The following is a 25891-nucleotide window of genomic DNA, read 5'->3' as shown; positions in this document are numbered from 1 at the left end:
ATTGGCCAGGAAATAAAAGGTGTTTATCTCAGCTTTGTAGCTCCTAAAGCTCCATGTGCCAGCTTTCATTTGTCTGTATTGATCTGAGGGGTAAAGCCAAACTCCTTTAATAAAGCAGCAGTGTCCTCCAGAAGGGATGGTGGCCAGCTCTAACTAACGAAATAGACATGAATGCATGGCTTTAAGTGATGGCAGCATTCACTGCAGGATGTCTCTTGCAGCTGTGACAAGATTGCCAGTGGAGAGCTGGTTTTGTACCATGATGCAGAGAAGCACTGGCACCACATCACGTTGCGGTGGTGTCGTTTGGATCCGTCCTGGACAAGAGATGCTGTGGGGTAAAGAAGCCCCATGATGCTGTAGAAGCATTGTTGTGGGTTCAGACCTATGTCCTAACCACAGAGATGATTCCTCCAGAGTACCAGAGGGTACAAGGAGCTGAACAGTCCAGCCCCATGGGTAGCCACAGGAAATGATGTTATTCCATTCCCAGACTGCCGGCATCTCTCCTGTATAAGGGAACAGCAGAAGCTGGCCCTTCCCTTTTCCCTCCCTCTCTGCTCCCAGGAACACATGGGCTGTCATCTCCTTGCAGAGGAGGTTTGAGGCCTGGCAAAGCTGTCAATTCGGGCCTAGCATGGGGCTGCAGGGAGGTATGGGGGGCATTTGTGGCCTGGGTTTTTTGCCTGGTCTGATGGAGGTTTGGGGAAAGCTTTGGCCTAAGGAGGTTTTTGGATAACTGTGGCCAGAGTGGACTATGGATTTTGTGTATTTTACATGCTTTGCACTTTGTATAGTTGTGAAACAGCATTTCCATTTCAGCTTTCCATTCTATCCAATCCAGAGTGGAGTTTAACTACTTTGAGAAAGGCTAAGGAGAGCCTCTCTCACTCCTTAAACCAAGACAAACATACAGACTTCTGGTGGTGGTTGTGGTTCTGTTTCAGTGTTGTATAATGAAAGTAGTGTTGCAGCTTTGATTCAGCTGTTGGGGACAACTCCTCGCTGCACCATGTGTGAAGGAGAGCCTGTGGCTGTGCACAGCACCCAGCTGGACAGACTGGGAGACTCTGCATGTGTGAGCACCAGACAGGAGAGCAAAATACTGCTGCTCTGTGCTGCAGTGCCAAATGCTCTGGAAAGAAAACCGTTCTGTCAGCAAGCTCTCACTTCTTCACGTGAGAGAGAACTCGTCCAGGGAACTGAGCTCTTCTCTTCCTGTGGTGGACAGAGGTGGAAAAATTCCTCCTTCCCATGCACTTCCCAGCATCTCATCTACTAAACCTCAGAACTACACTTTTCTTCACAGAAGCACCGAAACATTCAGGTTGGAAAAGACCCTTAGGATCATCAAGTCCAACCCAGAACCCTACTCTACAAAGTTCACCCCTAAACCAGATCTCCAAGCACCTTTAAACACACCCAGGCTTGGTGACTCAATCCCCTCCCTAAGCAGTCCCTTCCAATGCCTGACCGCTCCTTCCATGAAAAAATTTTTCCTAATGTCCAGTCCTCTCAGGGTTGGGCCTTTTTCTTTAGGGTAAGGCAAGAAGGAGGAAAAAGGAGTTTTGGCACAGCAAGAAACAGATTAGAAAGGTTATCCAGTTACATTGTTACTGCAATAATTTGTGCTGGGGTAGCACCCAGGGGTGGTATTACGTCATTTGTGTGCACTGGTAATGACAGCCCTGATCACAGACCCATAATCTAAGCTGTAGCATTGTAGCATCGGGGCAATCCCAAGCACCAATACAGGCTGGGCAGGGACTGGCTTGAGAGCAGCCCTGAAGAAAGGGAATTGGGGGTGCTGGGGGATGAGAAGCTCAACATGAGCCACCAGTGTGCACTTGCATCCCAGAAAGCCAATCACATCCTGGGCTGCATCAAGCAGAGCCAGCAGGTTGAGGGAGGTGATGCTCCCCTCTACTCTGCTCTGGTGATATCCCACCTGGAGTACTGTGTCCTGTTCTGGAGCCCCTATTACAGGAAGGATCTGGAGGTGCTGGAAGGTGTCCAGAGAAGCACCAGGAGGATGATCAGAGGGCTGGAGCTCCTCTCCTGTGAGGACAGACTGAGAGTTGGGGCTGTTCAGTCTGGAGAAGAGAAGGCTCCGAGGAGACCTTATTGTGGCCTTCCAGTATCTGAAGGGGCCTATAAGAAAGCTGGGGAGGGACTTTTTATGGTGTCAGGTAATTATAGGACTAGGGCGAATGGAAGGAAAATACAAATGGTTAGATTCAGATTGGATGTTAGGAAGAAGTTCTTCCCCATGAGGGTGGTGAGACACTGGAGCAGGTTGCCCTGTGAGGTGGTGGAAGCCTCATCCCTGGAGGTTTTTGAAGCCAGGCTGGATGTGGCTCTGAGCAACCTGCTCTAGTGTGAGGTGTCCCTGCCTGCAGCAGGGGAGTTGGAACTGGATGATCCTTGAGGTCCCTTCCAACCCTAATAATTCTATGATTGTACAGAGGCCCTAGCGTATGGTTCAGCATCAAACACCAGTACCCTGCTCTCAATTCTCCAGATACTCCTTCAGTAGCATGGCCCAGAACCCATGCAAGCCAGGCTCTTGAGACTTTCATGATCAACACTGCCCACTTCTCAATGTCTGATTTGGCATGCTATGCCTGCATCCTCCCAGAGCTTTCATTTGTCAGTACCCACAGGTGACACAAAGACAGCAAGCACTCATTGCACTAATTGCAGACTGTATCATATATTTCTGATGCACTGTTACTGCCTTCTACCCAAACACCAGTTACAGTTACCAGTGGTGTTTTCCCTCCAGTGGGGATGTTTTCTACCTTAGATACACACTTTTGGTTTATACTCTTGTTTGTAATATTAGCTAGCATGGGTTTGTAACACAGTTTGGGGTTTATTTTTTTCCCCCCAGTTTGGCTTTTAATCTCTTTTTTCCCAGTTTGGGTTTGAATCCTTTTTTTTTTTCCAACTAGTGAGAAATTTGTGTGATACAGAAAATACCAAATTAAAGCCACTTTGGAGAGGTGATTTCAGCTGGGGGTTTGTGCACAGCTGTACCGGCAATGCACACATGCGCTCCAGTTCCTGAGTGTGCTGGGAGTTTTCTAGGAGTTCTCATCCTGTCTATGAAAAACTGAAATCTGGTGCTTTAAACATACCCTGGAGAGGTTTTTCTTAGCAACTGAGAGGCTTCTGGTAAAACAGAAGAAAGAAGGAAGATGAAACCCCCGCGTGTTTATACAGCAGTTGTCACTCGCAGCCTACCTTTCCCAGGGAATCAGAAGAAGCACAGAGCTGTTTTGCATCTCCCAGAGCCATTGCTTATGGAGCTAGGGTAAGAAAGCCATCAAAGAAAAGTGTTAATAGTTTGGCCATGAAGTAATCTCACACCTTGAAGATGAGTTTATTTATGTTAGAAGTTCCCTATTCTGACAGCCCTCGTTTGACACTTAGTGGCCCGGTCTGAGCATTTCATTGTCTCACAAAAGCCACTGAAAAGAAGGGAGCTGTTTTCTTTCCAGCTCTCCTGCCACTGGAAGCTCTGCTCCTATAGAGCTTCCTGCCCAGGAAACTCATTGCTCTGCAGCAACCTTTTCTGCAGACTGGGAAGGAAACTTGTATTATCTCTGTTGGAAAGGAGGACAAGGCACTGAATGGCTACTGACATATTTCAGGCCACATCATGTCCACAGGGGCCCAGACTGATTATCCTGCACACAATACTTTATCATGGCAAGGATTTGTCAATTCTTCACATGCCAAGTAATACTGAGATGGGAAGCTGGCCTTTGAATTTATCCAGATCCTATTTGTGGAGTGTTATTCTGGAAAGATGCAACAGCCACCTCAGAACAAGTGTTATTAATAACTGCTGAAGAGCAAAGGAGAAGCTGAGACACTGTGAGCACTATGAGCAGCCTTGCTGTGTTACCTTCAGGGGACTTCCTTTGTGTGCCTCCTTAAGCAGAACATTTTCTCTCTGCTCTTATTTTGCTTATTTGTTCTGTGGTTGGTACAAAGGCAGCACAAAGCATCTGGCTTCTCAGATGGGCTGCAAACAGAGTGATGTTAGCTGTCACAGTGTCCCAGATGTGCCTCAGACTGGCAGCTCAAATCCCGTGGGATTTGTGATGAACAGCTGAGGTGAAAAGCTTTAGACATTTTTGGAACCCCAACCTAATTCTAAGTTCTTTTCCTGATGGGCCTTATGAGCTTCCCAGGGGCTGACACCAGAGGATGCCAGGGCCTGACTGTGTTACAGAGGCACAGAATGTGTGAACAAATCCAGCACCAGTGATGGTTTCTGGAGGAGCAGCACAAAGGTGATGTTCCAGTGAACAGAAAGAGCTTCCCAGACAATTTACCAGTTAGCCAGAATGGCTTTGCAGTGTACTTGGCTTTGGACCTGCTGTCTGTATAGCAGCATGAAATGCCTAGGTGTGATGTTTGCTGACTCCTCTGCTCATGGCTCCCACAGCAGCCTGTGGACAGTTCCAGATCATGCTGTCACAGCCTAGTGCCAGTGCTGATCCACTGATGGTTTAATCTGCAAAACAAAATGAAGCCCCAGTTAATTTAGTTAATGCAGTTCTAGAAATGACAGGAGCTAGGTGATTCCTGGTCATCAGTTCTAACGCTCTGTGAACCTTCTTTCCTAACCTGATGCCATCCTAACAGGTTAAGCCTGTGGTCAGGATGGATTTTCTCATGCCTGTGTGTCCCTAGGGGTCTGTAGGTAAGAATGTCTTTGCCTCCAGTCCTTTCCAATGCAGAGTGATTTTGCCTTAGACACTGTGCAGTTCCAAGTTGCACCCTAAGGCTATACTTGTACCACAGCAGAGCCCTGGAAACATTTTCATAGAACCATAGAATCACTATGGCTGGAAAAGACCTTTACGATCACTGAGTCCAACCATAATCCAGCTACCATGGCCACTAAACCATGTCCTGAAGAGCCACATCTACAGCTTCTTGAGCACCTATTTTATATGTACTGTTGATATACACTGTTTATATATACTGTTATTTACATACAGTTTCCCCAGCTTTGGGAAACAATTGCAAGAAAGGGGTTTGGGCCATGATTTGAATGACTAAATAACCTTGACTGTAGCAAGTGCTTTTCCCTCAGCATTTTGCAGTACCAAGCCGGACTCTTTGCTGTCATTCCACAAGCGGATACAGCCCAACAGTCAATAAGCCAAAGAGTTGAAAATTTTACACCTTAGCAGCACCAATCAAAACATTGCCCTCTGGAGAGCCAGAGGTGAGGTCCTTTAGCAGAAGGCAATAACAGCATCATGCACACAACCTGGGAAAATGGCAAACAGGGACAAGCAAGGACACCAGGTGCTCAGGAGCTTACTGCTAACCATGCTAAAGAGCAGCAAGCTTCAGGCTGCTCACAGGATCACAGGGTGTTAGGGTTGGAAGGTACCTCTGAAGGTCATTGAGTCCAACCCCCCCCGCCAGAGCAGGAGCATAGAGCCTAGCACAGGTTGCACAGGAAGGCATCTTCTGGGTCTTGAAAGTCACCAGAGAAGGAGACTCCACAACCCCTCTGGGGAGCCTGTTCCAGTGCTCTGGGACTCTCACAATGAAGAAGTTCCTCCTCATGCTGAGGTGGAACCTCCTGTGCTGTAGTTTATATTCACTGCCCCTTGTCCTATCACAGGGTGCAACTGAGCAGAGCCTGTCCCCTCCCTCTTGACACACAGCCCTCAGATATTTATAGACATTTATTAATCCCATCTCAGTCTTCTGCAGACTACAAAGCCCCAGGTCCTTCAACCTCTCCTCACAAGAAGAAGAATTGGCTTTCTGCAGGTGGTTTCTCTTATCCTGAAGCCACTGAGTTTGACTCTGTTTGGGCTCTCAAAGGGCATTAACGTTGCCTGGGGACATCCATAAGGTGACAGAAAGTAAGTCAGTAACATCTTTTGATGTTGAAGTATGAAAGAACAAAGCTTTCTGATTCAGTTCCTGTTCACTAGGCTGAATCAGAGGTACTGTGAGAGTGGGAAACATGTAACATTGAAAACCAATTGCATTTAACATTGTCTGTGAGGCCCACGTGCAGTCTGGGGTATGGGATAGCTCTCTGCTTGTCATGGCACTGCAAATTGATCAGATGAATGTGTAGAGAGGCATTGATTGAGTACTCCCTGTGCTTGGAGGCTTCAGCTAATAAGTGACAAACACAAATGTTGTTTCTTGTTAGAAATTGCTAGGTGAAATACTGCTCAGCCTATGAATACAATTAAAACCTCAGGGACTCTGCACAAATCCTGCACCACATCAAGCAGCAGCTTCCCTCAGCTGGGACCTGTGATTGTTTTTAAAAGACTTGCTGGAGTGTAGCTTAGCTTGGTCCAGGCACTCCAAGAAGATAGTTAGTGGCAGAGCTGTTGAAGAAAACCAGTAGCAAAATACTGGAGAGTCTGTAAGGAAGGCAGGGCTCACAACAAAAATGAGCCAGGATAAACTCTGTAGCAGATGAATTCTTTCTAGCTAGAACTCACCTGTTCTCATACAGAATGAGATCAACTGATTAATTCATTCAATGTGAGTTCTACCTTTTGTTCATGGCTTAATCAGTAAAAGCAATGGACAAGTAACTCCATTTGGCCCATGAAGCATCCCCTGATCCCAGGAAAGCATCAGACCAAACTGTTTTCTCTCCTGATGTCTCCAGAGTGCAGCACGAGCTGCACTAATAGTGTGCAACAGAAAGCCTGCTAGGGCTCCTTAGAGATGCTGGACTGCCTTGTTTGACTTTGAAGTGGCCAGATAACAACTGCCAGAGCCTGGTTCCAGGTGTGTGTATGTTCCTAAAGGGAATCAGCACAACCCAGCACCTCTTTTACCAGTGTATACGAAGAAACCAGTCCCAGATCACAGCTTATTCCTGGAGCAGAATCCCAAATCAGACCAAATTAGGTCTTAGGTGTCTGCAAAGTGTCTGGACAACCCAAAACAGAGATCATTCACATGTCAAGATTGCCTCTGTTAATTCCTGTAGGCCTGCCCAGGCTGGAACTCCCAGCAGGCCTGCCCCTGTGGCTAAGGAGCATTTGTTAAACGGGGGCCTGCACAGAGTTAAACCCTGCTGGGGCTGAGGAGCTGAGGGGACACTAGCACAATCCGTCAGCCAGGCTTCTTCACATTCTGTCTGCAGCCAGGGCTGAAGCCGTGGTTGCAATTATTAGATGGGGCTGCAATAGTTGTGTGAAGCATTCCCAGAAGCCATTAAAGGCTGATGAGGGCCCTGGCACTGCAGATTACAGGCCGTCTCAGCACTCAGGATGGACACAAGATTAGAGGCAGCCATCTCTACTTAAAAACCCAACCTGACCCCACAACAAAACGGCAGCGTTCTAATGATCTGGCGAGCCTTTTGTGTGCTGTCCTCTCCACATGCTGTTCAGCTCTGCTTTTCTTCTTTCCCTGTGGGAGGACTGTTCCCTTGGCTACAAGTGCTGGCCTCTAATAGTTGGCATTTGGGCACTTAGAGCTAACGGGATGAAAATATTGCTCTGTTTGTCTTCGCTCCTGCGGGAGCACAGAGCACACAGCTGGACAGGTCTCTGATAGGCAACAGCTCCAGCTGCTGCCACTCATCCAGGTACATGATTTGGCCCTGCTGCACCCTTCCCTCACAGGTGCTGCTGGGGTAGATGTCTTTATTTCTGCTGAGAAGTGCCAAGGGGAGGTGAGGTCCGTGGCTTGTTTCTCTGCCATCCTGCACGGGAGACAGCAGATTCTCCCTTGGGCTGCTGCAGCCAGAGGTCCTTCTCTTTAGCCACATCCGTTGCACATCATGAGGCATGACAGGCACAGCCAGTCCCTTGCCGGCAGGAGGGGCAGGTGGCAGCAGACGCAGCTCATGCCTGGAAGCTGCAATCAGTGTCTCTTAATCTTGCTGCCTTTCTGTATTAAGGCCATTGCTGCTTTTGCATCAGGGGAAGGAGAATAGTCTTGTCTCTCTGGAGACTTCAAGGTCCTGCCTTCATTTGCCATCGAGTGCTCCATGCACTCTCTTTCATTAAAGCCTCCACGCAGTGACCTTTGCACAGTAACTTTTTCTCTGAGACTCTTCATAGTCTGAGGCTGCTCCCATTTAAATTCCTGCTATGCTGAGGGTATCAAATACATCTTTTTCTATATTTAAGTGCTTGGCACAAACTAATGTCCTTCTCCAGTCATGAAACACAACAGAGGCACTGTGATTTCAAGGGCAAGGTGAGGCTTTCAATCACTATGAAAACTGGAAACCAGTCTAATGACAGGGCCAAGAGAAAGCAAGAAGCCAGGACCATCAAGCGAACACAAACCATTGGCTCTCAGACAAAAGCTGAGAAATAAATTTGAGTGGACAAAGGATTGAATGCTAGGTAGCTGGCAATCTGGCAAAGACTCCTGGTGATTTCTAACTAGCAGACCCTGTGGCACAGCCCAAGCACAGACTGACAGCAGTAATCTGTGCTGGAGACAAAGAGGAAAGCAGTACTACAGCAAGACTGGACTGCTCTCACTCTTCCCCTCCCCTCTCCCCCACGTTTTCTGTTGTAGTTACAGCAGCTGAAAAGGTGAGCAAAGCTCATCACCACACCTGGTGCACATCCTGACTGATTCCAGCTTTGGAAGCAGTGCTGCTGGCTCTGCCTGCTAGAAAGACTTGGAGGATAGAGAAGGCAGCCTGGGGAGGAGGAACATAGGAGGCATTGATGCAGGAGCTACATCCAAGTTGTAGATCTTCTCCAGGAATTTGCAATGTCCCTGCCTAGTTCAAGAGCAGAGGAAGGTGATTAGCTGATTTAATCTCTACAAAGCCTCCCTGTCTGTTTTGCAGACTATGTGGCTATTCCCCAGAGCTCAGTCCTCTGTGTTCCCCCATGAGCTGTGGCTCTGCTCTGCATGGTTTGCTTCTGAGGCTCTGCTCTGAAGTGTGCCCCAGGCTCCTTCAGGGCACAGCAATGCAGACTCTGCCCAGCAGGTTTCTGCCATGCCTGCAGATCAGTGTGTTCAGATGCAGGTCAGACAGACACTCCTCATTCCTACAGATGGCACAAGGTAATGCTGTATGAATGCTCTCCTGGGGAAAGCAAATCTCACTGCACTATGAGTGATATTAAAAGGCCCCATGCTGGGACACTAATGTGCACACTAATCACCTATGTGCTATAAAGAAACCTGGGCACACTGAGCTAGGAGGGGCCTGGTGCTCATGCTGTCTTTTTCTCTGTCCCAAGCCTGAATTATCTGTATTTATCATACCTGACAGCTCTCTGCCCTCTCTAACCTCTAGTGGAGGCTTCACTATCACCACAGGCAATTTTTCCCCATGTTTAATGATATTTCCAGCAGAAAGCTCCTGATTTCCTCAACAGCCACAAAAACAAAGAATGAATGTGGTGAAAGGACAATATGCAGACAGGCCAGAATGACCCAGCAGCACAGATGCAGGAGTCCTGGCAGGCTAAAGGGAAGCCCTGCTTGGTTTGAACATTGATTTAGTACAATTTGACTACAGTAGGGTATTGTCTACAACCAGGTGAAGAACAACAGTCCCCTTGGCATGCTGAGAAGTGCAGACAGCTCTCAGATTCCTCAGGAAAGATAACTTGCAAAAGGAAGAAAGGAAAGGAAGGAAAGATAACTTGCAAAGGGTCAGTGTAAAGGTGCAGCTCACTGCAGTGAAAGGCAAAGGCAGAATAACTGAGAGCAGCCTCTGACACTAGGGATAAGGACTGGCCCAGATCTGAGCTGAGTTGAAATGTCAGGGTTCTGCTATTGTTGGTGCTGTCACTGCAATCACATGCTAGCAATTAGCTGCTTTATTTATTTAGTTGTTCCTGAGAAGGGAGATTTCCCTGCTGTCTGGTGCTCTGCTATTTTCACATCAGCACAGAGATTGGATCACAAATCCCAGCCAGCTGAATAATATCTGGAATTAGAAGAAGGGCAAATAGTGGACACCTGCTGCTCCCAGTTTCTGTCCTAGGAGAGGTGCTATGAAGTGCACTAACCTCCCCATTTTATTTGAAGTACTTTTATTTGAAAATGAAAGCTCTCCAGTGACTCTGGTCTGGCTCCTGAGAAAGGAGGACCCATGGCAGTGTCTATTGCTGGCACAGATAGCCCTGCTGTGTCACCTCCCTGGGGAGCCAGCTGAGAGGCCAAAGCTGTTGATCTGACTAAGCAGCCTGAGATGGTTTCCAAGCCCTAATCTGGTAAATGTGCCTCTAAAGGTTTGTTTGATGAGCAGCACAGAAGAAGATATTGTCCTTTGCAAAGATGGGTTCGCAGAGCACTTTTCCAGCCAGACCACACCGTTTCAGGCAAAGGAAATGAGAGGAAGCCCAGTGAGAGGACTATAGGAAAACAGATCTCACCCAGCTCAGTAAAAAGGCTCTGGGTGTGACCTGACAACTCAGCTCATTTCTTTTCAAGCACCTCATTTAGCAGACCTCAAACCCCTTTCCCTGCCAAAATTCTCTCAGCAGATTCTATTTGCGTGTCCTGCCATTTCCTCTTTGCATTAAAACTCTGAGCTGCCTTTGCCAGGACTTTGCTGCCTTATCACCCTCCCCAGAACACCTTCAGTCATATGTAGACCTGAATTAATATTCACTTCATCACTCGTGCCTCAGAGCTCATAATCTAAAACCCCAAGGCTAGCTTGGTAGCTCCAGCAAACATTAGGAAGGATTGTCTGTAGCTCCTAACCCCCCTGCTTTTGGCCTCCCAGGTAGAGGAGTGCTCCTAAGAAGTACATCTAACCATGGGCTGCTCCCCTGAAACTGAGAAGTTCCAGACCATAGTTTCCATTTCACTCAACACTGTGATTTATTGACACAAGTAACAAATGCAGCCTAACGAGAAGGAAAGCTGCAGAAACACATTTTGTCATTGACTCAGAGGAGAAATCATTGTGTTCAGATTCATTAGAGGGAGTAATCTCCACTGAAAGGCAAAGGGATGAGAAAAGTTCTCCATAGCTGCTAGCATCCCAGGGCTTTGGACATGTTTCAGTCTCTGCCTTAATTCTCTCTCTCAAAAGCTGATGGGCTCACACCAGAGATCAGCCCTTACTGACCCTCCTGCACACCTACAGTCAGTTACCAGACCCTTCTGGGGAAGGCACCTTCCCAAAGAGTATCACGGTATCACAGTACATTAGAGGTTGGAAGAGCCCTCCAGAGATCATCCAGTCCAACCCCCCTGCCAAAGCAGGATCACCCAGGGTAGGCCACACAGGAATGCATCCAGGTTTGTTTTGAAGGATATTCCATAACCTCTCTGGGCAGCCTGTTCCAGTGCTCTGTCACCCTCACTGTAAAGAAGTTTCTCTTCATGCTGAGGTGAAAACTTCTATGTTCAAGCTTGTACTTGTTGTTTCTTGTATTATTCCTGTGCACCACCAAAAAGAGTCTGGCCCCCTTCACTTGCCATCCACCCCTCAGATATTGAAAGACATTGATCAGATCCCCTCTCAGTCTTCTCAAGACCAAACAGCCCCAGGGCTCTCACTGTATCTTTGCAGGGAAGATGCTCAAGTCCCCTAGTCATCCTTGTGGCTCTCCATTGGATTCTTTCCAGCAGGTCCCTGTCTCAAAACTGGACACAGTATTGCAGGTGTGGTCTCAGCAGGACAGAGTAGAGGGGGTGAAAGAAGTCCTTCACAGAAAGAGACATTGCCCATTAGAATAGGCTGCCTAGGGAGGTGGTGGGGTCAATGTCCGTGGAAGTGTGTAAGAGAAGCCTGGCTGAGGCACTTAGTGCCATGGTCTAGTTGATTAGTTACGGTTGGGTGATTGGCTGGACTTGATCTTGGAGGTCTCTTCCAACCTGGTTGACTCTGTGATTCTGTGAGAAGAACCTGCTGGACACTTTTTTTTGATGCACCCCAGGATGCCATTAGCTCTCTTGGCCACAAGGGCACATTGTTGTCCCATGAAGAACATGCTGTCCACTAGGACTCTGCAAGGAAGAGAAAGCTTTAGAAAGCTTTCTGCCTGTGAGCGGTCCAAAGGGACTGGAAGATGCAGGGGAGTTCAATTTCCTCCTGACACAGGCCATGCTTACACTTGCTCCCTTAAGAGAATAAACTCATAGTGATGGGGTTTGTGGGTTTTCTGATTGCCTGGAGATGAATGGGGTCAGTCCAGATCAAAAGAACCATTTCCAGTGCTCTGCACTTTGTGCAGGTTTCTGTGTTCAAATAAAAGTAATCGAAAGAGAGAGTGTGAGTCACCAGCACCCTCTTTGTCTTATGAAATGAAAACGTTTTGCTGTCTTGGCAAATCAGCTGCAGTGACATCTTTCCAGCATGTCTGGCCCCAAGTGCAGCTGTGCCTGTTGCAAGCTAAGCCACAAGATGCTGCACCGGCGCTCTTCAAACAGAGCGGGGGCAAACTCAACTTGCAGTGCAGGCATCACAAGGTACAGAAACACCCTTCTCATTATTGGGGTAGTTTTAGGCGGCACCTTTAAAACTATCCACAGACCTTGAGCAGAAAGTGGTAGAATGTAAATAAATCACCACTGGGTGTAAAAAGGAAACTAATGATAGTTCTAAACAATCCCATTGGAGAGAGACCTACCATAAGAATTAGTTTGGTAAATGTCTCTCTTTTGGCTTCCTTGCTCTGAGAAACACCAACTTTGTGCTTCTGCTGACCCTGGCTGCATCGTTTTGGCTAAATTCTAACAGGCCTCTGCTGTTTCACTTGACCCTTTGTGTCCGGGGAGGGGGCTGGGGAGGAAGTGCAGGGAATGCAGAAGCTATTAACTCCCCTGGGTTTTGGCCAGGGGGGTTCTTGTGCTGTTTGTAAATGGTAAGTACCTGTAAATCTTGTACATCCATAGTATCATAGTATCATTCAGGGTTGGAAGGGACCACAAGGATCATCTAGTTCCAACCCCCCTGCCATGGGCAGGGACACCCCACACTAGATCAGGCTGCCCAGAGCCTCATCCAGCCTGGGCTTAAACACCTCCAGGGACAGGGCCTCAACCACCTCCCTGGACAACCCATTCCAGGGTTTCACCACTCTCATGGTGAAGAACTTCCTCCTCACCTCCAGCCTGAATCTCCCCACCTCCAGCTTCATTCCATTCCCCAGTATATTTTGTAGCTATTCATTGCATTTCATTGTAGGTAGTAGTTTTGCTTGTAAATACAGCTTCATTTGCTTCCAGCTGGGCTGGGCTGGGCTGGCAATTCAGTGCTGGGGGGAATTTTCAAACCACCACTACTCTGTAGATAAAAACAGTACATCTAACTGAACAATGCTCCACCTAGAATCAGTTTTTACTCCCTCCTGGTTTAAGCCCCCAAAATAATGCTGCTTCCTCTTTTTTCATTAACGTGAGTTTATCCTTGTGACCGTTTGAGGCTCTCCCTTGGGCAGAAAGGCATCAGCCCTGAAGTCTGATTAGTGTTATTCAGAAAACATCCATACCTGTATGCAGGCAGTGGGAGGCTTTTCAATTAAAAATGGATTTCAAGACCATAATGTCTCTGCTTTGAAAGGATAAAGGCATCTTTCAAGGAATACAAGCTGTGCAATTAATTTCTGCACCGTGTCTCTTCGAGGATAAGAATGCTAGCAGAGAACAAAGTATCTGCATGCTGAAGGGACTGATTTCTGCTCTTTGGAACTGATGTATGCAGTGTCACTAAAGACATGCTGGAGAGTTTGTCAAAGGCTGGATGACTGAACAGCCAATGCTTATTATCTGTCTAAAACCAGCTCCCTTTACCTTGCTCAGTTTAGACTCAAAACACAATGCCATGGTTTTGGGCTCCCCAGTTCAGGAGGCATAGGGATCTATTTGAGAGAGTCCAGCAGAGAGCTACAAGGATGATGAAGGGACTGGAACACTGCCTTATGAGGAAAGGCTGAGAGCCCTGGGGCTGTTCAGTCTGGAAAGGAGAAGAATGAGAGGGGATTTAATCAATGTTTATAAATATCTGAGGGCTGGGTGTCAAGACGGAGGGGACAGGCTCTGCTCAGTTGCACCTTGTGATAGGACAAGGTGCAATGGAGGTGCACAGGAGGTTCCACCTCAGCAGGAGGACGAACTTCACTGTGAGGGTCACAGAGCACTGGAACAGGCTGCCCAGAGAGGTTGTGGAGTCTCCTTCTCTGGGGACTTTCCAGACCCGTCTGGGTGCATTCTTGTGTGACCTGTGCTAGATTCTATGCTCCTGCTTTGGCAGGGGGGTTGGCCTCAATCTCCAGAGGTCCCTTCCAATCCCTAACATCCTGTAGTCCTGTGTGCCATAGATACTTTTAAGAACCACAAAGCTGAGGACCTCTAAGAGATCCAGAGCATCCAGGGGTGGACAAGAAATTGTCATCTTTTGTTTTCATTCCCAGAATGCCTGCATCCAGTCTTTATAAGGGGACAGTACAAGCTGCCTCTTCCCCTTCCCCTCTCTCTGCTCCCTTCTTCAGGCAGCTCCCTTGTCTCCTGCTTGGTATGGGGGAGGGTTTCAGCTTTGAGCAGCCTGCTAGTGGCCTAGGCCAAGCCAATTTTAAGCTGAGTCATTTCAGGCTGGGGGGCGGCAGTGGCAGAGAGGTATGGGGGGCATTCAGGCCTGGGATTTTGGCTTGGTTTGGTGGAGGTTTGTACAAACATTGGCCTAAGGAGGTTCTTGGATAACCATTGCCTATGGATTTCTTTGCATTTTATATGCTTTGTACTGTAGTATTAGTTATGAATAGCACTTCCATTTAGACTTCCAATAATATTCTGTATTTCTATTCAATCCTGTGTGGAGTTTTTCTGTAACTACTTTGAAAAGAGTTTAGAGAGACTGTCTTGCTCTCTGTAAAACCACGACACACAGGTCCAGGGACCATGGTGTGGGCACCTGCACCTGACACAAAAGCAGCCCAGGAAGTACTGCAGCACGGTTGTGCATGAAGGAGCAGGATGATTACTTCTGAAGAAAGCAGAGTGACAATGAAGCAGTGCCTGACTGAGAGAAGTGATTTTTATTCATCCTGTTCCCAAGCCCTTGCTGTCCTTAATGCATAAAACATTTGGAGGAAAAAAAAATCCTCCCTTATGGTTTAGCTTTCTCACCTGTCCCTTAAATGCTGAGCATGTTTCTGCTCCTCTTTTGTCAAGTCCCCAGTAAGCCAGAGGAAGGCAAGACTTAATACCCTTGTTACACCTAAATGTAAACTGTGAGCAAACTTATAAACAATGTCTACAGGCCTCTTCCATATGCCATAGAAAAAGCTTGGGAAAGTACATCTGGGCACTTCTGCTCCCTTTTCCTACTGTCTTTCACCTCCCTACTTCTGCTTCCCTAAAATAGAAAGGTAATGGTGTTAATCTATTCCCTGGGGCTCTTGTGAAGATTCATTAGTTAATATTTATGCAGCAAAATGCAGTAAGTGCTGTGTAAGTGCTGAGCACCATTATTGTTCTTTCTCTTCATTAACTCACTGTGTACATGCCGAGCAGACCAGATAAACACAGTCATTAACTGTCCTCAGTGAGAGTCAAGTGAAAAGGCAACATGACTGCCACTAATTAGAAACCTTTGCTGTGGCTGATGGCCCTGTCTACCAAAACAACTCCCCAAAGTTTGAAGAATTACAACTATTTCTTCATCCTTTTGAGCAACATCTGTCTGCAGCAAAGAAGCTCTGAGAAGGTGTCCAAATTAAATGTGCTGCATGTTTCCATGGGAGCTGTGCTCTGGACAACACCCCCACCCCCCCCCACCCCCCCCACCCCCAGTGGAATCTGCACAGGAGCACTCAGGAGAGCTTCCCTGATTTCAGAATGCCAAACCTACTTTCTGCTTTAAGAAGCCACTGTGGGAGGGCACAGCCATGGAAGAGTGCAGGGAGTGGAACATCTCCCTTATGAAGAGAGACTGAGGGAGCTGGGGCTCTTTAGCTGAAGCTGCATCTGGAGTATTGTGTCCAGTTCTGGGCCCCTCTGTTCAAGAAGGACCTCAGGAAATGCTTGACACACAGCCACAAAGATGGTTAGGGGAGTGGAACATCTTCCTTGTGAGGAGAGACTGAGGGAGCTGAGGGTTCTCTAGCTTGGAGTCAAGGAGCCTGAGAGGTGACCTCATTCATGTTTATCAAGATGTGCAGGGTGAGTGCCAAGAGGATGGAGCCAGGCTCTGCTGGGTGATGCTCAGTGACAGGACAAAGGGCAATGGCAGAAGTTGAGGCATAGGAAGTTCCATGGAAACACAAGGAAAGATGTTTTCCCTGTGAGGGTGACAGAACAGGGGAACAGGCTGCCCAGGGGGGTTGTGGAGTCTCCCTCTCTGGAGATATTCAAACCCCACCTGGATGTGTTCCTGTGTGATCTGCTCTAGGTGATCCTGCTCTGGCAAGGGGGTTGGACTAGATGAGCTTTCCAAGGTCCCTTCCAACCCCTGAAATTCTGCTCTAGAGCTCTGCACTGGGAAGCACCCTGTGCAGAAGAGGAAAAAGAGAAACCAAAATCAGAAGACAGACAAATTGCAGGAAAGAAGCCCAGCAGATCACACCGTGGCTGTGGATGGAAGAGCAGAGGTGAGCAGTGGCACAGCCTTTTCAGCTGGGTGAGCCCTCCACCTCCCAGGCCCACATCAAGGTGTGAGGTTCCCACAGCACACATGGCATGTGGAGCCTCCTGTCCTACAGCTCCCAGCAGAAGGGAGAGGCCCAGGAGCCCCCTGCGCTGGTAAAGTCTCTCTGCTCTCTCTACTCTGCCTTCACTCAAAACCTGACTCCTTCCTCTCTCCTTTTCATTGCCAACAAAACAAGCCCTCATTGCCTCAAGCTCCACCCTCCATGTAATCATTCACCTCTTCAGCAGGGTTCTGCAAAATGGAGCATCCTGATCTGACAGAGTTTTTACACTGGAGCACAGAAAGCTGATGCAGTGCAAAGCATCTCTCTCAGCTTAAAGATGTGCTCTGCCTTGGAGGAGTTTTGTCTGGAGCTGTAAAACTCTGAACCCAGTTTTGCAAGCAGAAGCCCCAGCTCCCTGCAATAGCCAAGGCAAAGCCATGCACCTTGCAATAGCCAAGGCAAAGACATGCTCCTTGCTTGGGCTAAACTGGAGCATGCTGCAGCAGTGGCAGGTGCTGCACAGCACTGCAGTTTGCAGCTGGCTCCATCTTTGCAACTGCTATGGTAACCAATAGCCATTCCCACAGGTTTACCATGCAGGAATTTAAATTAGTCCCAGTCTCTTTGGGATTTCTCACTTGTCCATCTCGAGGGCTTTTCACCTGGTCCATGTTTTCACCTGGTCAATGTTGAGCTGCTCAAATGTGTCCAGAGAAGGGCAACAAGGCTGGGGAGGGGTCTGGAGCACAGTCCTGTGAGGACGGGCTGAGGGAGCTGGGAGTGTTTAGCCTGGAGAGGAGGAGGCTCAGGGGAGACCTTATTGCTCTCTATGATTAACTGAAGGGAGGTTGTATCCAGGTGGGGACAACCAGCAACAGAACAAGAGGACACAGTCTCAAGCTGTGCAGGGGGAAGTTTAGGCTTGATCTTAGAAAGAAGTTCTTCCCAGAAATAGAGATTGGCCATTGGAATGTGCTGCCCAGGGAGGTGGTGAGGGAGAGGTCCCTGAAGGTGTTTAAGAAAAGCCTGGATGAGGCACTTAGTGCCATGGTCTGCTTGATTAGTTAGGTGGTGATTGGTTGGACCTGATGATCTCAGAGGTCTCTTCCAACCTGGTTGATTCTGTGATCTCAAAGTACAGTTGGTGGTTGTTTGGACACTGTTCAGAATACCTTGGCCTTTGCTTTCAGAACAGTTTGACTTCATGTAGGAATTTTTCCTGATGCTGCACAGTGTTATTCTCTAGCCAAGACTGGCATGAACAATGCATAGGCACTTCAGCTGGAACAGCCCAGCAGAACCAGGCTGTGCTGTCACACTGCATCACAGCCTGACAGAGAAGATCTCTGCCCTTCTTTAAATCCAAGTGTTGAAGGGCCAGAATCACAGCTGCTGCCGGCTCAACTGTGCAGCAGTGCCTAGGTGCAGGGGGGAAAAGAGGACTTTGTGCTGAGGTTCTTGTAACTGAGATCCCTAGTTTGAGAAATGGGGCTAAAATCAGGCTATGAAACCCCATTTGCTTTTCCCTTGCAGAAATAACCACTTCATAACACCATTCTGCTGGGCACAGCCTTCAGGTGAGAGAAGCTTTTATTCCTGCTTATGCAGATGGGGAGTTGAAGCAGCCTTGCATGGAAACTCCACAGTCACCCAAGAAGGTATCCACTCAAGGGGGACCAATGCCTCTATAATTGTTGTCTGGAGAGGAGCAGCTGCACAAGCAGCCCTTCCTTACATCCTTCTGCATCACAACAGCCTCCTGTCCTACTCTTCCAAACTCCAGCTAAAGCTGTTTCCTCCCAGGGTTTACCTGTGGTGGATGACTGGCAATTCTTGTCACTGAAGTATGTTATGACATACTGCAGTGTTCCATTCATCAAGGAGCATCTCCCAAACAAACTCATTAAAAGTGTGCAACCAGGGAAAGAGTAAAGATTATGGAAGAAAAACAACTCACAGCACCTGAGACTGAGGGATCTGGCCTTCCAGTTGGTCAAACTGAGGCCTAATTTCACTAAGTTACAGCATTTTACCTATGAGTGTAGTAATGGTGCACCAAGAAAAGTGTGTCCAGCAGGTCTAGGGAGGGTCTTCTCCCCCTCTACTCTTCCTTGGTGTGACCACACCTGCAATAGTGTGTACAGTTGTGGGCTCCCCAGTTTAGGAGAGACAGAAACCTGCTGGAGAGATTCCAAGGTAGAGCCATGAGGATGGTTAGGGGACTTGAGCATCTCCCCTATGAAGAGAGACTGAGAGCCCTGGGGCTGTTTAGTCTGGAGAAGAGAAGGCTGAGAGGGGATCTGATCAATGTCTGGCAATATCTAAGGTGTGGGTGTCAAGTGGAGGGGGCCAAGCTCTTTTCACAGTAATAAGACAAGGAACAATGGATACAAGCTTGAACACAGAAGGTTTCACCTCAACATGAGGAGAAACTTCTTTACAGTGAGGGTGACAGCACTGCAACAGGCTGCCCAGAGAGGTTGTGGAGTCTCTTTCTCTGGAGACTTTCAAAACCCACCTGATGCATTCCTGTGTGGACTGCCCTGGGTGATCCTGCTTTGGCAGGGGGGTTGGACTTGATGATCTCTGGAGGTTCCTTCCAACCACTAATGTTCTGTGATTCGGTGAAAGGCTGAGCTTCCTTCTCACTCACCTTGAATCTATTGTCCCTGCTGCTGCAAATACTCAGCAAAGCCTGGGGAAATGCTTGCCCTTTGGAACATCTGGGTGTTAAGGAAGGATGTGTCAGTAAAAGTGTGCCTGAAGGGCAGTGTGTCTGCCCATGCACAGCCCTGCTCTCTGCAATGTCTTTAAGGAATATTTTTCCTCATGCACTGCATCCTCCAGCAAAAAGTCCCTTTTTGTCCATTATCCCAGGTAATAGAAGTGGTCATTATCTTACTGTAAGGGAAACATGAAAGGGATGCAAAAGACTGTTTTCTGGCATCAGTCAGTTTCTAAATGTACTGACTTCCTCTGAGGCCCCCAGGACTCTGTGCTAGTCTGTTGGATGAAGCTAGTCACACCTGCTTTCAGAGCCAGCCCTATGGAGCCCGTAAAGTACTGGCCTCAGAGAGCACAGCAGCTTCTGTGGCCCCACTGAGAAGCAGTGATGACAAGCAACAGCTCTCTGCTGCAGCCCCATGCTGTAGTAATTCTGAACTTTTAAAAAATAATTAAAATCTCTGAAATTGGATGTTAGGGGTTGGAAGAGACCTCCGAAGATCATTGAGTCCAACCTGCCCTGCCAGAGCAGGACCATAGAATCCAGCACAGGTCACACAGGAACACATCCAGATGGGTATGGAAAGTCTCCAGAGAAGGAGACTCCACAACTTCTCTGGGCAGCCTGTTCCAGTGCTCTGGGACCCTCACAGTGAAGAAGTTCCTCCTCATGTTGAGGTGGAACCTCCTGTGCTGTAGTTGACCTATCACAGGGTGCAACTGAGCAGAGCCTGTCCCCTCCAGCCTGTCCCACTCTACCCACCTGGTAGCTCTTAACCTACACCATGGGGCTTGAGAAAATAGTTTGCATGCTTCAGATTTTGAATTTCTGAAGATGAATTGATAGTTTAAGTAAGGGTTCATACACTGTGTTTATATAGTGGATGCTATTCCCTCTACCTCACTCAAATCCAGTCTCTGACCTAAGGGTTTCACAGTTTGTGCCTCAGGTCAGAAGTCAGCCTTCAGCAAAGACAAACTCACTTAATGCATTTTAAATGCCAGAGTCAGATTTGCCTGGGAAGAGAGCCCACGTCAGTTACCAGTCCTTTATTGTGTGATATTCCTAGATTCTCTGTTCCAAAATCCAAGCCAGCTGTGTTTATTCAAAATAGAGATTTTCTCTCTGGGACTGGCTGGCTGCCTGTTGGAGTCTAATTAACTCTGATGCAGACAGCTGTCAGAAAGAGCATTGAGCCACTTCTTGTTCTCATCATTTGCATTTCACAAATGTCCTAAAGAAAAGGAGGAAGGATTCCTGGCCAGTGCTGTCCATTTCTTTGCCTGATCTTTTCCTTTCAGGAGGAACAATCAGCAGTGAAAGCTGCAGATGGCCTGTAAGAATGAGCGTAAGGTGCATCTATAAAGTAAGAGGTCCATTTGTCATGGACAAGAGCTAGTAAAAACAACCCAGTGATGCAGGCCACTTTTGCTCAATGGTTTTGCTCTGGTCAGCAGGGTCAGAATGTGATTGTCAGAGGACAAAATGTTCTTTCTTCAGGCAGACCATTGCATGAAAATAGCCTGAATTTGTGGGGTGTTCAAAACATTTCCATAGATTGGAAGGGGCCTACAGGAGAGCTGGGGAGGGACTTTTGACAAGGCCTGTGAGTGACAGGATGAGGGATAATAGCTTCAACCTTGGGTCTTGAAAGTCTCCAGAGAGGGAGACTCCACAACCTCTCTGGGAAACCTGTCCCAGTGTGCTGTGACCCTCACAATGAAGAAGTTCCTTGTATTTATTTCTTTCTGGCTGGAGGATGGTGAAGGGAGTTGGGGAGTACACATGGAGGGGGGCAGCACCTCTGCATGCCAGGGCTGTTCTCTGCTGGCCAGAAGTCACAGCCAAACCTGCTCAAATGCTTTGCTGGCTCCTCAGTGAACAGTGTGACTTCAAAGAGTAAGTACAGGGAACTAGAAGACCACCAAGGCTGACAGCTCCACCAAGCCAGTTTGTGGAAATGACTGCAAAGATTGTGGCCTTCCAGTATCTGAAGGGGGCCTACAGGAAGGCTGGGGAAGGACTTCTCAGGATCTCAGGTAGTGATAGGACTAGGGGGAATGGAATGAAGCTGGAGGTGGGGAGATTGAGGCTGGATGTGAGGAGGAGGTTCTTCACCATGAGAGTGGTGAAGCCCTGGGTTGTCCAGGGAGGTGGTTGTGGCCCTGTCCCTGGAGGTGTTTTAAGACCAGGCTGGATGAGGTTCTGGCCAGCCTGATCTAGTGTGGGGTGTCCCTGCCCATGCCAGGGGGTTTGGAACTAGATGATCCTTGTGGTCCCTTCCAACCCTGACTGATACTATGATACTATGAATCAACAAGTCTGTGGACAAACATGGCTGAGCAGGAGACTGTCACTGGAGCTCCTGCAGTAGAGAAGTCTCCTCCCAGCTCTGTGCAAGAAGAAAGGTGCCTGTTGTTCTTTGTCTTCATACCATCAGTTCTGAAATTCTAAGCTGGTTTTTCATTCACTGGAACAGGCAATATGAATAGCAAAAGTGAATTACATTTGCTTTGCATAAAATGAAGATGAAATCACTTTTGTTATTCCATTTGTTTGATCAGTACTTGCTCAAAGCATAATTTACTTCATTATTATTTATACTCTTTTGCTACTGAAATGATCTGCTGCTCATTCCAGTAAGGCTCCAGGTGATCTGAAAGGACTGTGGGCAGGAGTCAGCTCCTGTGGCTGTCACTCATGAGTCATCCAGCACCAGAAGCTCTCCTGTGCCTTTCCCATAAAGAGAAGAGATTCATGCCCAGTCGCAGCGCCATACCTTGTCTGAGCCTACAGAGTCGCTGTGGGCTATCACAGCATCACAGTACATTAGAGGTTGGAAGGGACCTCCAGAGATCAGCCAGTCCAGCCCCCCTGCCAGAGCAGGATCACCCAGGGTAGTCCACACAGGAATGCATCCAGACAGGTTTTGAATATGTCCAGAGAAGGACACCACCGGGCAGCCTGTTCCAGCACTCTGTCACCCTCACTGTATAAGAAGTTTCTCTTCTATGTTCAAGTTTGTATCCATTGTTCCCTAACTACTGTGCAGCACCAAAAAGAGCTTGGCCCCATCTACTTGACACCCACCCCTCAGATACTGACAGACACTGATCAGATCCCCTCTCAGTCTTCTCTTCTCCAGACTAAACAGTCCCAGGGCTCTGTCTCTTCACAGGGGAGATGCTCAAGTCCCCTAATCATCCTCATGGTTCTCCCTTGGACTCTCTCCAGCAGGTCTCTGTCTCTCTTGAACTGGGGTGCTCAAAATTGGACACAGCATTGCAGGTTTGGTCTCAGCAGGGCAGAGTAGAGGGGGAGGAGAACCTCCCCAGACCTGCTGGACACAGTTTTGATGCACCCCAGGATCCCATTGTCCTTCTTGGCCACAAGGGCACATTGCTGTCCCATGCGGAACTTGCTGTCCACCAGCACTCCAAGGTCTTTCTCTATGGAGCTGCTCTCCAGCAGGGCAGCCCGTAATGTGTCCTGGTGCCTGCTGTTATTCCTCCCCAGATGCAGGACCCTGCACTTGTCCTTACTGAACTTCATGAGGTTTGCCTGCACCCAGCTCTCAGCCTGTGCAGACCTCCCTGGATGGCAGCAGAGCCTGAAAGGTGTCAGCTACCCCCCCCAGTTTTGTATCATGCTTGAACTTGCTGAGGGTACTCTCAATCCCCTCATCCAGGTTGTTGGTAAAGATACTGAACAAATATCAGCTATCAGCCCTGCCCTGCCACACCACTGTTTTGAGACAACAGAGGATCAAGGCCCCCACACCTAGTAAGATGAATTCTGACTCCAATCACATTCATGCATATTAAGCAAGATTTTTAATTACATTCAGGTATCTGGAGGCAAAGTCCTTAGTGTGAGCTTGCAGCCCAGAAGGCCAATTACAGCCTGGGCTGTATCAAAAGCAGTGTTGCCAGCAGATCCAGAGTGGTGATCCTGCCACTTTGCTCTGCTCTGGTGAGACCTCACCTGGAGTACTTCATCCAGCTCTGGAGCAATATAGGAAGGACATGGAGCTGATGGAGAGGGTCCAGAGGAGAGCCACGAAAATGATCAGGGGCTTGGAGCATCTCTGCTATGAGGACAGGTTGAGGGAGCAGGGGGTGTTCAGCCTGGAGAAGAGGAGGCTCTGGGGAGACTTAATAGCAGCCTGCCAGTACCTGAAGGGGTCTACAGGAAGGATGGAGACTGTTTACAAGGGCCTGCAGTGACAGGACGAGGGACAATAGCTTCAAACTAGAGAAGGGCAGATTGAGACTGGATGTTAGGAAAAAAGTCCTTCATTATGAGGGTGTTGGAACACTGCAACAGGTTGCCCAGGGAGGTGGTTGGGGTCCTATCCTTGGACATACTCAAGGTGAGGCTCGACGAGGCCCTGGGCAACCTGATCTAGTTGGGGATGTCCCTGCTGACTGTAGAGGGGGTCAGACTGGATGACCTTCAGAGGTTTCTCCCTACCCAGACCATTCTATGATTCTATGATTCACGTGGTTTGGTGAAGTAGGACACAGTCTGATTTATAAACCTGACTAATCTTCCCTCAGACTAGTCCATCTTTCTCTTCTCCAGCTCTCTCAGCCTGTGTTTCAGGCTGGCTGTCAGCACTGCAGCTGTGCCAGCAGAGTCCTGAAGCTGGGCAAATGCAGCTATCAGCACGGTCAGGGCTTTGCTAGCCCATTGTTTGGAGGTGGTAGTTTTCTAGCAAGCACAGAGTGAGATGATTTCTGCTCACAAAATCATGTAGGCAGACCATTAAATATCCAGGTAATGTCAATTATTCCTCCAAATTGCTGGCACACAGAGCAAAGCAGAGATTACAAGTAAATCTGGCTTTTGCACTCTGTTTACATATTGTGCTGTTCAGGGCTCAGCAAATGTTCTCACCCAGCAAACCCACAGGGAATCTACTTTGACTGGCTATCAGGTCCAGGACCAGAAACCACTGTGCTGGAAATAAGGAGTGAAAAACTTCAATATTATTTAACATTGCAGAGCTCTTTCTCCAGAGGAAATACAGTTGTACAAGGGATGAAACACAGCTCATGGATCTAGCAAACCTGCATCAGCAGGGGGATTGGACTAACCACCTCCAGAGTCAGTCCTTGCCATTCTGTGATTTGTGATTCTGTACTTGTGTGTCCTGGTTTTGCTGGAGCAGAATCATCACAGTATCACAGTATCACCAAGGTTGGAAGAGACCTCAAAGATCATCGAGTCCAACCTGTCACCACAGACCTCATGACTAGACCATGGCACCAAGTGCCATGTCCAATCTCCTCTTGAACACCTCCAGGGATGGTGACTCCACCACCTCCCTGGGCAGCCCATTCCAATGGCTAACAACTCTCTCTGTGAAGAACTTTCTCCTCACCTCGAGCCTACACTTCCCCTGATGCAGCTTGAGACTGTGTCTCCTTGTTCTGGTGCTGGTTGCTAGAGAGAAGAGACCAACTCCCTCCTGGCTACAACCACCTTTCAGGTAGTTGTAGAGAGCAATGAGGTCTCCCCTGAGCCTCCTCTTCTCCAGGCTAAACAATCCCAGCTCCCTCAGCCTCTTCTCATAGGGCTGTGCTCAAGGCCTCTCCCCAGCCTTGTTGCCCTCCTCTGGACATGCTCAAGTGTCTCGATGTTCTTCCTAAACTGAGAGGCCCAGACCAGTCGTGATTATTAGCAGTTCCAAGTCAGCCAGGAGCCTAAGCTGGCAAGGGCCAGGGCAGCTGAGCCAAGCTGGCTCCATAAAAAATGATGCTCAGTATCAAGGGGAAGGTTTGCTGAGGCCTGGGGCTCCTCCTGCTTCTCCCCATCCCTGCAGGGCCTTTGCTGCTATTCTGCTCCTGAGGACTGTTTCTGTTTATTGTGACTGCTGTACATTCACTGGACTGAGCACAACTTTGCACACTTCATACTGGGATTAGTTTTGCTGTTTTATTGACTGTTTCAATTTCAGCCCACAGGTCTGCTCTCCTTTTCCTTATGCCCTCTCTCACAACCATTGCTGTGGTTTAGCCCTGGACTCAGGCTAAACGTAAGACATGAGGTCATGCAAACAACCTGGGCAATCAAGTATGTATGTGAGATTTTAGTGAGCCAGCTGAGCAGGAGCTCATTATTGTTTTCTTAGCCTGCTGTGCTGACTCCAGCCTCCAGCTGTGGACTGTACATCTCTGGAGTCCCTGACGAACATTTCTGTATGTGGAAGCCTGGTGGAAAAGAGGGCACCAGTTCTATCTACACCTTCATCTGGCTAGATGAAAGCAGTACTTCTGGGTATTTTCCAGTGCTGGTCTTGCACTGTAGAGCACAAAGAGAGCAGAAAATGCCATCCACCTTTCCTAGTCTGTAACAGACAAGCTGGGGTCCAGTTCACTGGATGTTAGGAAGAAATTCTTCCCATGAAAGAGTGATTGGCCATTGGAATGGGCTGCCCAGGGAGGTGGTGGAGCCACCATCACTGGGAGCGTGTAAAAAGAGGCTGGATGAGGCACCTAGTGCCATGGTTTAGTTGATTAGATGGTGTTGGGTGATAGGTTGGACTCAATGATCTCAAAGGTCTTTTCCAACCTGG

The 25891-nt window shown here is 48.2% G+C and overlaps 1 protein-coding gene across 1 annotated transcript in view; it reads right to left on the bottom strand.

Annotated features, from left to right (window-relative positions):
* Positions 1-4375: 4375 nt before the first annotated feature.
* The window catches only part of SHISAL2A (shisa like 2A), a 66863-nt gene continuing 45347 nt past the window's right edge, over positions 4376-25891 (bottom strand). Inside the window, exon 4 of the mRNA XM_068140609.1 lies at positions 4376-4528. The gene's annotated coding sequence lies outside the window, so the exon portion shown is untranslated. The remainder of the gene's footprint in view (positions 4529-25891) is intronic.

The sequence above is a fragment of the Melanerpes formicivorus genome, unplaced genomic scaffold, assembly GCF_026170545.1.
Source record: "Melanerpes formicivorus ecotype bairdi unplaced genomic scaffold, bMelFor1.0.p_v2 SCAF_7, whole genome shotgun sequence".
In the NCBI taxonomy this organism is placed as follows: Eukaryota; Metazoa; Chordata; class Aves; order Piciformes; family Picidae; genus Melanerpes; species Melanerpes formicivorus.
Note: the sequence above shows the minus strand (reverse complement) of the source record. Positions and strands in the feature narration are given on the sequence as shown.